Genomic DNA, 12,135 nt, shown 5'->3' on the forward strand with positions numbered 1-12,135 from the left:
GTGTGGAAGTATGAACCAATGCTGCAGAAGCTTGATACTATACTGATAGTTTGGAACAAAGTACAGTGGTACCCCGCAAGACGAACGCCTCGCGAGACGAAAAACTCGCAAAACGAAAAGCGATCTCCCCGCAGCCCCTTGCTTCAAAAGAGGTCCGGGGGCAGCGCGAAGCGCTTCCCGCTGTCCCCGGACCTCTTTTGAAGCAAGGGGCGGTGGGGAGATCGCTTCTCCCGGTGCTCCGAAGCCGGGCGGGGGGGAGGGAACACCTGCCCCCACCGCCCGGCTTCGGAACGCTGCTCCGAAGCGGGGCGGGGGGGCGGGAACACCTGCCCCAGCCGCCCCGCTTCGGAACGCTGCCCCGAAGCGGGGCGGGGGGGCGGGAACACCTGCCCCAGCCGCCCCGCTTCGGAACGCTGCCCCGAAGCGGGGCGGGGGGGCGGGAACACCTGCCCCAGCCGCCCCGCTTCGGAACGCTGCCCCGAAGCGGGGCGGGAACACCTGCCCCAGCCGCCCCGCTTCGGAACGCTGCCCCGAAGCGGGGCGGGGGGGCGGGAACACCTGCCCCAGCCGCCCCGCTTCGGAACGCTGCTCCGAAGCGGGGCGGGGGGGCGGGAACCTCTCACCCCGCCGCCGGGCATCGGAACGAGGTCCTGGACCTCTTCTGAAGGCAGGCGGGGGCAAAAGTCTTTGCTCCCCCAGCCTGCCTTCCCGGGACAGTGGAGACTTCTCCGCTGCCCCGGGCGATCTTAAAATGCTGGCGGGCGGGAGCGAAGCGTTCGCTGCCGTCCCCCAGCATTTTAAAATCTCCTGGGGCAGCGGAGACTTCGCTCCCGCCCGCCAGCATTTTAAAATCGCCCCGGGACAGCAGGGGCTTTTAAAATGCTGGCGGTCGGCAGCAAAGCCCTCCTGTCCCCGGAGCTTGCGGGGCGGGAGGTGGGAAGAAGGGCTTTTCTTCCCACCGCCAGCCTTCAGAACAGCCTTCTGAAGGCTGGCAGTGGGAAGAAAAGCCCTTGTCCCCCCCCCCCAGCCTTCAGAAGAGGTCGGGGGACAGACTGTCCCCGGACCTGGTCTGAAGGCGGTTTCCCTAGGAACGCATTAATTGATTTTCAATGCATTCCTATGGGAAACCGTGCATCGCAAGACGAAAAAACCGCAAGACGAAGAGACTTGCGGAACGAATTAATTTCGTCTTGCGAGGCACCACTGTAACAGAATCCTTCTAAGTGGTACCTCGGTTTAAGTACTTAATTCATTCCAGAGGTCCGTACTTAACCTGAAACTGTTCTTAACCTGAAGCACCACTTTAGCTAATGGGGCCTTCTGCTGCCGCCGTGCTGCCGGAGCCCAATTTCTGTTCTTCTCCTGAAGCAAAGTTCTTAACCTGAAGCACTATTTCTAGGTTAGCGGAGTGTGTAACCTGAAGCGTATGTAACCTGAAGCGTATTGTGATGGGATAATGAGCTGCTTGTGCGTAAAATGCAAGTCCCTCAGAGTTTGGTCAAGTTCTCAAACCTCTGCCTTCGACGGAGCCCCTCCGGCATGGCTGCGTCAGTCGCTAGCAGAATCCGAAAGTGGTCGCTTTCGGAATCTCTTCCAACATAAAAGCTCCTTAACGGAAACACGTCTTCTGGACTCTCGGCGTGACAGTTTCCGGCGAGGAGTGGGTGTCCCTATAGGAGGTCTTGAGACCTCTCCACTGTTTTCGCTGGAAGTGTCTCTGAGCCATCCCTCCGACTCACTTTCCCTTGGAGTCCCTTCTCTCCCCCTACTGGTTCCCTCTTCAGCTGCTACGTCTCTCTCAACCTCAGTGAGCCTTTCCACCTCCTGTCCTTCCGATGGCAGTTCCCTGACACGTATGTAACCCGAGGTACCACTGTACCAGTAACAGCCTTTTGCCTGTACTGGCTTTTTTGCTGTCATTGGCTGACCTGCTCTGATGTCACAGAAGATCTCTCTTAGCAGCAGTGTCACCGCCCCTCTTGCCATTGGCTGCAGTTTTCCGTATCATATGGGCTGGCCATTCTGGCACCAGACACCTGAATGCTTTAGGCAGCTGGGTAAAAAACCTGCTAATTATTATAGCCCACTAACAGGAAGTTTGAATGACTCCTTTAAGAATGTTATGGAGGTCTTTTGCTTGAAGTACACAGAAAAACACTGGGCAGTATCCAACGAAAGCATTCCACCAGCACAAGGATTTCTGCTTGCTCAACGGAAAACTCCCCTTTCTGCCCTTGACAATCTCCTCCGCTGCACACCCTCTAAATTTGTTCTAAGGGCTCCCTCAACTCTCTGGAGCAGATCTGGGGAGAGCGTGAAGCAGGCACTGGGGTAGAAGTTGCACAAATGAAAATTGTCGTGCTGACAAGACAAGACACATTAGTTAGCTATTGCATACTCACGCATCTAAAGCCATCCAGTTTGTTGTTCACTATCTAAACATGCTGCTTCCACATTAGGGTAGGGTAATGCAGGATATGGTATGGCTGTGTACACAGTAACTGGGAGGTGGCGGGGGAAAGAGTGGGGTGAAAGCAACTTAACTCTTTCTTCTGCCTCTGTAAGTATGTTCATAGCTCCCATGTTGACATTCCTGCCCAACTTCTCTTTCCCTGAAATTTCTGAAGTCTCTGGGCAGCTTCTTTTGGATTGTTAGTTTTGAAATCGTAAGCTGTGTTTGGCTGGCCAAAAAGGTTTTTCTCTGAAGCTATCCATTCATAGTCATTCAGCATTTTGGCAGCCTGTATTTTGGTGACCAAAAAAGAAGAAAAGGAAAAAAAATTAGAACTTTTATAGTCATATTCATTTTTTTAAAAAAATAAATAAATGTTTCTGTAACTCTTAGCACAGCAATTCCAAACTGTGCTTTGGGAAGTCTCAAAAACTTCATGGAGTATGAAAACTTATTGGGTTCAGTGTCGATATTGTGTTGCATCTTTGGTACGAAAGGGCAAGTTTATCTTGCAATGAGAGGAGGAATCTGTTAGGGAAGCTTCTGTTTGGGATATCAATCTTACATTTGCTAGTAGGATCACAAGGTTTTTGTAGCCACATCACCTTTAATAGATAAAGGAAGCTGAACAGTGGTGATGGGATATGAACAAAAAATGCACTCCTTTGGCTTACTCAGCAGTCATTACATCCCTTAGAATGCATCTCTGCCCACAATATGCATATTTTAAATTCAAACACAGTTAAAAGTATCAGAAGTAGGGATCTTACTTGCTGGTGGGGAAGTAGATATGTTAACATACCTTTGCAGAAGCACCAGAAGCCTCCCACTTGTGTTTGCTGATATTGTGTTCCAGCCCCTTGATCTTAAGCTGTGCCTCGTTATTTTGTTCTTTATATTTCACAGCCTCTGTAGATTTGGCTCTGATTTCTTTGTCCTGGGCCATCACCACTGCTTCCTTAGCCAGTTCCTCTTGAGTGTTCTTTACGGATTCCTGAACAACAAAGGAGATAATTATCTCCCCACACTGATTACGATTAAATGTGGACTGGAAATATTTAAAATAGTAAGTTTTAACGTATTAAAATGCAAAACAAAAAAGCATTCCAGATTTAAAGCTATAGAGTGTGGAACAGTAACTGGCACCTTACAGGCAAAGACTAGTCTCCCTTGATGGGCAAGTCCCCCACCCCCAAGATGTGATTCAAAAGACAAAACAGAGCACCAAAGTGTGGAGTTTGGAACTGGCAGGGTTAAAACTCCATGGTGTCCTGTATCTGGGAGGAGCTTGACGCAGAGAAGCACGGTCACAGTCTGTGTCACTCTCCAGACTTGCTTTCGATTCTGCCTGAGAGACGCAGCTCAGTTTGGAGCTGCGTGTGTGCTGTTGGAGCACAGAGAATGTCAGAGAATGTCGGAAGTTTCTGATGGATTTACTGCTTTGTAAATAAACGCTTCTAGAGATAAGAACCGAACTGTCTTTGGACTTGATTTATCCCTCATCTCACACGGACGCAGGACCACTGCTACTCTGCTCTCCTGCCAGGTCAGCTCCCTAGCAGAGCCACGCAGGGAAGCCTGTCTGGACGCAGGATTTTTTAACGCAAAAGCATAAATGGGACTTGCCAGCAAAGTATTTTAGGATATGTTTGGTGTGTTGACTCAACATCCCCTCTTTTTAAAAAACTTGAGAGTTCAAGAAGACATGTCAGGTTGCCTCTTTCATTAATTCAGGATCACAAGACTTACCTTGTTTTTTGCTACCTCGGCTGAAATGACCTCAATCTGCTCTTGGAACAATTTTATAGATTCATTCACTGCCTCAATCTATTGTGTATAAGAGTTTTGTTCCCATTTTAACTCTTCAAGTTCCAACACTAGAGCTTCAGCCTCCTGAATAAAGCAAGCAAACAAAAAAAAACACCCATTATGGCTGCAGTTCTTTGGGAGCAAGCCCCACTGAACACAGTGGGACTTGCTCCTGACAAAGCATTCATATTATTTGTGCTACACGGATAGCACTTGCTTGGGTTCAATCTAATGAAATTATGCACACTAGACTCTCAAGGTGGGTTGGGCAAATGTTTTTCAAGGTTCTCTTGACGGTAGAAAGCTATTCCACATCCAATTGTCTTCCAAGGGCCACCTAAGTGCCTCCCACACAATACTTGCTTGTGGCAGGCAATTCTGGGGCATGGCTTTACAATGCACTCCCCCTTCACGGGATGCCCTAAGCCAGTTCTGATGGATGTCATGGCAGCATAACATGAAATGAATGTACGCTCAGAACACACACAAAACTTGTCTGCAACAATGCACCACAAGGGAAAACTGAGCAAGCTGTTTGCAATGAGCTCTTCTGCCATTATTGATCCTCTTACGAAGAAGCCCCAAATAAGCTTCCTGGGAACTTCTGGGATTCCCAAGGAGACATTTCCACAATGTTATTTAGTTTAGGAACAATCACAAGTTTCAGTTAATTTCAAGACTATTTAAATGTTTGGGCACCATTACACTGTTAAAAGTTTAACCTGCTCCTTTTCTTTCATCTTTTTGCTGAAAGCATCAGGTTTTTTTGTGTGTTTTTTTGCTCCATCAAGCTTCAGCATTTTTCATTTTGTTTTCCAACACTTTGAACTTTTCCTCTGCTTTTTTCTGAACCTCTTTTGTTTTTTTTCAAAGTCTCCTCACTTTCCTCTGAAAAGGAAGAGGCTGCTGATCACAAACTTCTGGGGAGAAAGTTTCTACAGAAATTCTGTTCCAAGCAAAATATCCCCCCTTCAACGGAAACATCGAGAGAAAATGAAATGTTCCTTTTGTAAAGGCATGACGTATTTTGAAAGTTAAAAATTCTGTCATCTTTAAAGTAATATAACAGCCTTGTGATGTCTACTGATAAAGATGAAGGCTCACACAGTGGCATAGCATGGTTTTCTGGCGCCCAGGGCAGGTATGTGCACACGCCATAGGGGGGAGGGCACAGAGGGTGAACAGAGCACACCACGCCAGCCCAGCCCTCACCAAAGCAATACCAGTCCTGTGCCACTCTGCGAGGCTAGGATCTGATCTGAATGATATACCTGGCTACCATGGATCTCAATGTAGAATGCACTTTGCAGAAAGCTACCCGAATTTGAAGAGGCTAGTTCTCCTTTGGAGAAAGATAAATATTAACCACCAGCAAGAAATACAAAAAGTTACCAAATTACCACATTGACTTAATTTACCTTTTAAAACAAGTATTATTTTTTAAAAGTCATTTCCCTCGCTAAGCAACCAGCTTGCAGACTCTAACCCAAAGTAACAGTAAATACAACCAGTTAAAATACACTATCACCGTTTTCTTCTCACCAATGGTATTTTTCAATGTATTCAATTCTTCCTGCTGTTTGTAATAGGAACTTTGCTGCAACTTGGTTTGCAATAGTTCTGCTTCTTCAGATTTCATCTCCCATTGCTGCTTCAGCTGACCATACCTTAAAAAAGTTAAACATTTTAAAAACAACAATCAGTGCTTCACCCAAGTATTTTATATACAAGTGCCCTTAAAAGCAATTGAACTGGATAGTAGCAATACTTTCTAATGATTTTTTATTTAACTGCATTTTCATCTTGTCTTTTCTCCAAGGAACCCAAGGTAGTGTACACAGTCCTGCCCCTCTTATTTTATCATATAGTAAGCATAACAAATGACTTGCCATAATTGTACTATTTCTATAGTACAGATGTCACACAAAATCCGTCAACTGTGCTCTTTAATTGGTGTGGAGGTAGCATTACTACAAGCCAGCTTCCAGGAGAAACTATCTGTAGAAGTTTAAGCTTATATACATCGCTGTTTTTTATTCACAGATTTTTATCCAGGAAAAAAGACCCAACTCTTCCCACAAAATACAGCATTATAAAACATTCATACTGCTTTAAGTGAGGTGAACTTCTTCAGGTTTCTATACAAAAGTAAGTACTGACAATACTTGTTCGGGTCTGGTACGTTTCCACAGCAACAGAAATTCTGGACTTGCAGCAGAGCGGCACAGCGAGTGCTTGTGTGAGTGAGCTTGCAGAAGAGAGTCCACACGTTGTTGTTTCTCTAAACTAACAGCTTTATTTACATCAGAATGATAAAATAACAAACAGACCATCCGAGACGGCAGGCATGGTGTCTATGCGTCTCGGCAGAAAAGGAAAGTAACTCACAGACAAAGAACTCAGCTTTCCCCGGATGTAGGGAAAACTCCTCCCCAGAAGCAGGACACACACAGAGCTGTTAACCCTGTAAGCTCCAAACCTCACACCCCCTCTTGTCCTGCACTGGGGGCTTGTAAGTGTAACCACTTACCCCAAACAACACAGACCTTCACAGAACTCCCCATGACGCTGGAAGGTTAGCGGTTTCGTGAACCCATCAGCAACCGGGACAATACTTCAGTTGCATTAATCCCAACATAACACTCTGACACACATTTTGGAAAAGGATGTCTAGGTGTTTGGTTCTGGCCTTAAACTGCCCAGACTCTGCCAACTTCAGACAGGGTTGATTGTCCTCCCACACCGTGACAGGCAAGCAACACTCTCCACAGATCTCTTGGACCAAACACACATAGAACTCCAATTCCCTACAATTCTCAGACAGTGCACTGAACTCAGCCTCAGTAGAGGAGAGCGCTATGAGACTTTGCTTTTGGGACTTCCACCCAACCAAAGAGTCCCCGAACTTCACCACCATACCAGAGATGGACTTCCTGTACTCCAGATTCACCCAATCGCTGTCTGCCCAGCACGTCAATTTGACGTCGCCCTTGGCTGACAGCTTGAGACAGAAGTCTTTGGTATCCTGCAGGTAATGCAGTACCCACTTGACACCATTCCAGGCCTGCACGCTTGGGTTTGTAGCTTCCCGGCTGAGCAGATTGGTAGCAAAAGCTATGTCAGGTCTGCTCCACTGGGACAGATACAACAGACTACCCAGGGCCAAGTGTAAGAGCTCAGCATTTTCGAACTCAGCGCGTTCTACTTGCTGACTGTCTTTCATGTAGCTTGTCTCCATGGGTGTCCTGACCCCTGCACATTCAGACATTCTAAACGTCTCAAGCAACTGCTCAATCTTGCCTTTCTGACTGAGCAAGAAACTTCCATCTTCAGTCCTGTCTATCTGTACACCTGGGTAGATCCTTACTGAACCTAGATTCTTGAGCTGAAAACATTTTCCAAGCTCTTTGACAAACTTTTCCACCTGTTTATTTGCCTTTGAGACATATATTATGTCATCAACAAAAACTAAGATCATTTCCTGTGACTCTCCTGACCCTTTCAGGTACAGGCAGCTGTCAGCACGACTCCTCTTGAAACCTAGCTTCTCTAAGGCTTCATTCAGACACAAGTTCCAATTCCTGGCTGATTGTCTCAGCCCGTAAATTTACTTGTGCAACTTCCACACAATGCCTTGCCCATTGCCCTCAAACCCTGGAGGAGGAAGCATGTACAGCTCCTCCTGGAGGTCTGAGTTCAAGCAGGCTACATCCACATCAAAGTAATGCACCTGCAAACCTCTTTGTGCAGCAATGGCTAAGAGTATGCACAGAGTTTCACTTCAGGAAGTAGGAGCATACACCTCAGTGTAATGCAGCTCCTTCCACTGCATAAACCCTCTGGCTACTAGCCTAGCCTTGTACTGTAGTTCTCCTGTTGCTGTGGATTTAAGACGATAAACCCACCTGCTACTCACAGCCTGTTGGCCAGCTGGCAACGTTGTGAGGGAGAACACACCTAGAGACTCCATTGAGCTCATCTCCTTCTGCATTGCCTCTTGCCATTTACTGGCTTCTTACTGAGGCAGTTTCTGAACATCCTCAAAACTTTCAGGTTCACACTGAGCCACTCCAACCCATACACTTGTGACCTCAAACCTGTTGGGTGGTTTACCTTTAGTGGCCCGGGTCGAACATATCAACATGAGCTCAGGTACCCCCTCTGACCCACCAGGGCCAGCTAGACCGTCCTTGGCATCAGAGAGCTCCCCCTCTGATTTGCTGCGCCTTTTGAACTTCTTAACTGGTCCTGTGGGCGAGGACGGTGCACTTTTTGGCTCTGACTTGACAGCTCTAGGAGAGGCTCTTGGCTGCCCCTGCTCTAGACTCTGTTCCTCAGCAGCAGGATCAGTCTCCACCTCTTCCTCATCAGCTGAGTCAAGCAGACTCTCTGAAAGTACATTTGGGTTCCCATGTATGCTTGTACACCCACTTGCTCACAGAACTCAGCACTCCTGCTGACTAAAAGCCTGGACTGATTGCCTTCTGGATAGGCAAATCTCCACCCCTTGGTCCCTGGTTCATACTTACAGAAGATCATTTTCCGGGACCTTGGTCCACCCTTTCTGCTTTTGGCCTTTGGCACAAGAACCCAAGCCTCACAGCCAAAAACACGGAAAAAATGCACCTTGGGCTTCTTGCCGTGCAGCAGAAAATAGGGTGTGTCCCCTACAACACAACAATATGAGCGATTCTGAGAAAAAGAAGCACACTTCCAGGCTTCAGCCCAAAAGTGTTGGGGGAGCCCAGAATCAAAGAGCATAGCTGCAACAGCCTCCTGTAGTGTTCTGTTCTTGTGTTCAGCAATGCCATTCTGTTGGGGACTGTGTAGGACTGTCAACCTGTGACGTATACCTTTTTGTCGGAAGAAACTCTGCAGCGCAGACCTGGTGAACTCTGCACCACTATCAGACTGAAAACTCTAGACCTTTGAAGAGAATTGCAGTTCTACAGCAGAGATCCAGTCTTTCACCAGTGCTGCAGCTTCACCTTTGTGTTTAATCGGGAAGACCCAGCTATTCCTCGAAAAATCATCCACAATCGAAAGTATGAATTTGGTCCCACCCAGATTGGCTACTGGCATACGGCCACACAATTCTGCATGCACCAGCTGAAAAGGCCTGGTTGTCACTCTGTTAGACCTGGGGTAAGAGCACGTTTTTACCTTTGATTGCTTACAAGCTCTGCAATCTAAAAACTTATCACATACCTTCATTTTGCACCCCTCAGTGCACCTGGGGACCTTCTTGACGTATCCCCAGTTCACATGTGCCATTCATCTGTGCCATAAATGCTGACAGCCATCATGTTTTGGAACATTGGCAAATTGCACCTGTGCTGACTAAGTGGGACTGTTACCTGCAATAGGCATTTCTACCACAAACTGCCTGTCTTTGCATTCAACGCTGAACAGTTGACGCCCACCCCTGGAAAAAGAACACATATTATTCTCAAAACAAATGCTGAAACCATCAGCAACAAGGGCAGCCACGGATAAAAGACAGCTGGACATCTCTGGAACGACAAAAGCCTCAGTCTCGTGCTGTAAAAAAGAACAATATAGTGAGCCAGACAAAGTCAAAGCATGTCTGCTTCCATCTGCTAGTGTGACAGTTTGTCCACTTTTTACAGCCTTGCAGTTACGTAGCAAACCACCAGAGGGCACGAGGTTGTGAGTAGCTCCACTGTCCACCACCCAGCTCAGCACGTTGCTATGGGCAGTCTCTCACGAGATGGGAGGGATGGGAGGGGGATCCACACCTGTAGCAACATCTTGAAGCAAATGCTTTCACAGATTCATCATTGCTTTTTGCTGCACCCCCAACTCCTGGGTGCACAGCTCCTGGGGGCACAGCCAGTGCCTACTCGCCCCCCAGCTTTCTACCTCTTCTGTTCTTCATCACATAGTCTTCTTGAAGCTTGGACAAAACCGAAGCAGCTTGTGGTCGTGCTCCTGGTTCATGAAAGAAGAAAGACTTAAACAGCTGCTTGAATGAAGACTAATGAATACATAAGCGACACAAGCACAATCCAGCCGCTCCACAGCTGTCTATGGTGAATTCAATTGCTTGAATAGGGTTGCCTTTGGAATAATGTCAGGTGACACAAAAGCTCTCTCTGCAGGGTGAAATTTGTGATGCTGCATCAAGTGGTCCAAATGTATTGTTAAAACTATTATTTATTACCTGCTCTTCACGCTAAAGTCCCAGGGCAGGTTACAACAGTTAAAGCACAATATTAAAAACCATTTAAAACAATTTACAATCGGACTTCCGGAGGCGGCGCGAACGGCAATGGCGGTCTCCTTCGCTCTTTGAAGGGGAAGCTCCGCGGAAACGGGTCGCCCGCTACGGCGAAGCGGGGACCCATGTCGGGAAACCACAGGCAGAGCGAGCCTGTGGCCGTGGGACTCGGCGGGCACCAGAAGCGCCCCCCGAAACGAAGAAGGAACCCCGTAAGGGGTCCCGGAACGTGGAGGGGCTGGCGCGGTGCTGTGAGTCGATCGCTCTTTCTGTGTGAGTGAAGCCGCATAGCTGCTGTCGGTGAGCGTTGACCTTTTTTCTTGGAACAATAGATTCGGAAACTTCAACCCGTGAGTAAGAGGGATCAAAGCAATTGGATTAAATAAATTTAAAAATTTGGCTAAAGCGGGAGACGTAACCAGGAAGTCCACCTCCCGATCCTGCTTAAAGTTTTAAAGCAAAGACTTGGATCTGAAACCTTTGAAGTGGAGTAAAAAGCCATTAGTTCGTGCATTATAGGAATGCTTTTTGGATTTAAAGGACTGGATTTTCTCTGTTCTTTCTTCTGACTTTGAACTTGGTTATCCTCTTTCTGTGGATTTACAAATAATTTATAAAGAAACCCAGGTACTTGAACTGCCAAACTTTCAGAGCTGTCAGATTGCAGGCTTTAACTTTGTTATTTTGAACTGATACATTCTGAGTACTATTGGACTAGTTGGTGGGAAACAACGTTGCCTGGCACTTTTATAGAAACATTGCTTAACAAGGATCAACTCTGCTGGTTACAAGAACCTGAAGGTCCTTTTGAAACTTTTGATTGATTGGACACTGTTAAAACTTTTAAGTTCTTGGAATAAGTTTTGGAAAAACTTCCTTTGTTTTCCCTAAGACACGGTTGAACTCCCCCTAGAGGATTTTGGAATTACAACTGTTTGAGACTTGTATTTTTCCTCTTTCTTCTGTTTCATTGTTTACTTTCTGGGCTTGTGGATTCCCATGGGACTTTACATAATTTGACCTTGATACGCAGACAGGAGTGGAATGAGTGGCACTGGGAAAACAAGATCGGCTAAAGCAAAGGCTAAACAATTAACGCAAACAACTTTGATTCCACAGCAGCGTAGATCATCTGTCCCTGCTGTTCTGGGGGCACAAGAGGAAGAAATTGAGCAGACCTTGCTAGAGGGTATGGCTGCAGGAAGATCCGCCTCAGTACTAGATCAAATCCTGGGAAAATTGGAAAGCTTGGATAAAAAGGCAGATGAACATTCGGCTAAAATTGATCAAGCCACAGCCAGTGTTAATAAATTGACTGAACAAGTAGCTCAGCACGCTCAAGCAATTGGGAACCTTGTTGAAGCTACCTCAGAAAATCGCAAATTAGCTGTGGAAGCTAGTCAAAAAGTTGAAGCATTACAGGAAGAAGTAAGGCCATTACACAAGCAGATTGGTGAACAGCAGGCCTACCTGTCCATGATCGAACTACGAAATAGGGAAAATAATCTCAGATTGAGGGTGATTCCAGAACCTGAACAAGGGGACTTAACTGATTATTTGACAAAAGAATTTGCCAAGTTTTGGGCCCTAGAGGAAGATAAGGATTTTAAAATTGTAAGCGCCTTCAGACTGG

At 46.8% G+C, this 12,135-nt stretch overlaps 1 long non-coding RNA gene across 3 annotated transcripts in view; it reads left to right on the forward strand.

Annotated features, from left to right (window-relative positions):
• Window positions 1-12,135, forward strand: part of LOC144326377 (uncharacterized) — a 65,239-nt gene that overhangs the window by 13,274 nt on the left and 39,830 nt on the right. For all 3 annotated transcript variants that reach the window (XR_013391495.1, XR_013391494.1, XR_013391496.1), the window contains exon 4: window positions 6,305-6,409. This is a non-coding gene — a long non-coding RNA (uncharacterized LOC144326377). The remainder of the gene's footprint in view (window positions 1-6,304; window positions 6,410-12,135) is intronic.

This window comes from Podarcis muralis, chromosome W, assembly GCF_964188315.1.
Source record: "Podarcis muralis chromosome W, rPodMur119.hap1.1, whole genome shotgun sequence".
In the NCBI taxonomy this organism is placed as follows: domain Eukaryota; kingdom Metazoa; phylum Chordata; class Lepidosauria; order Squamata; family Lacertidae; genus Podarcis; species Podarcis muralis.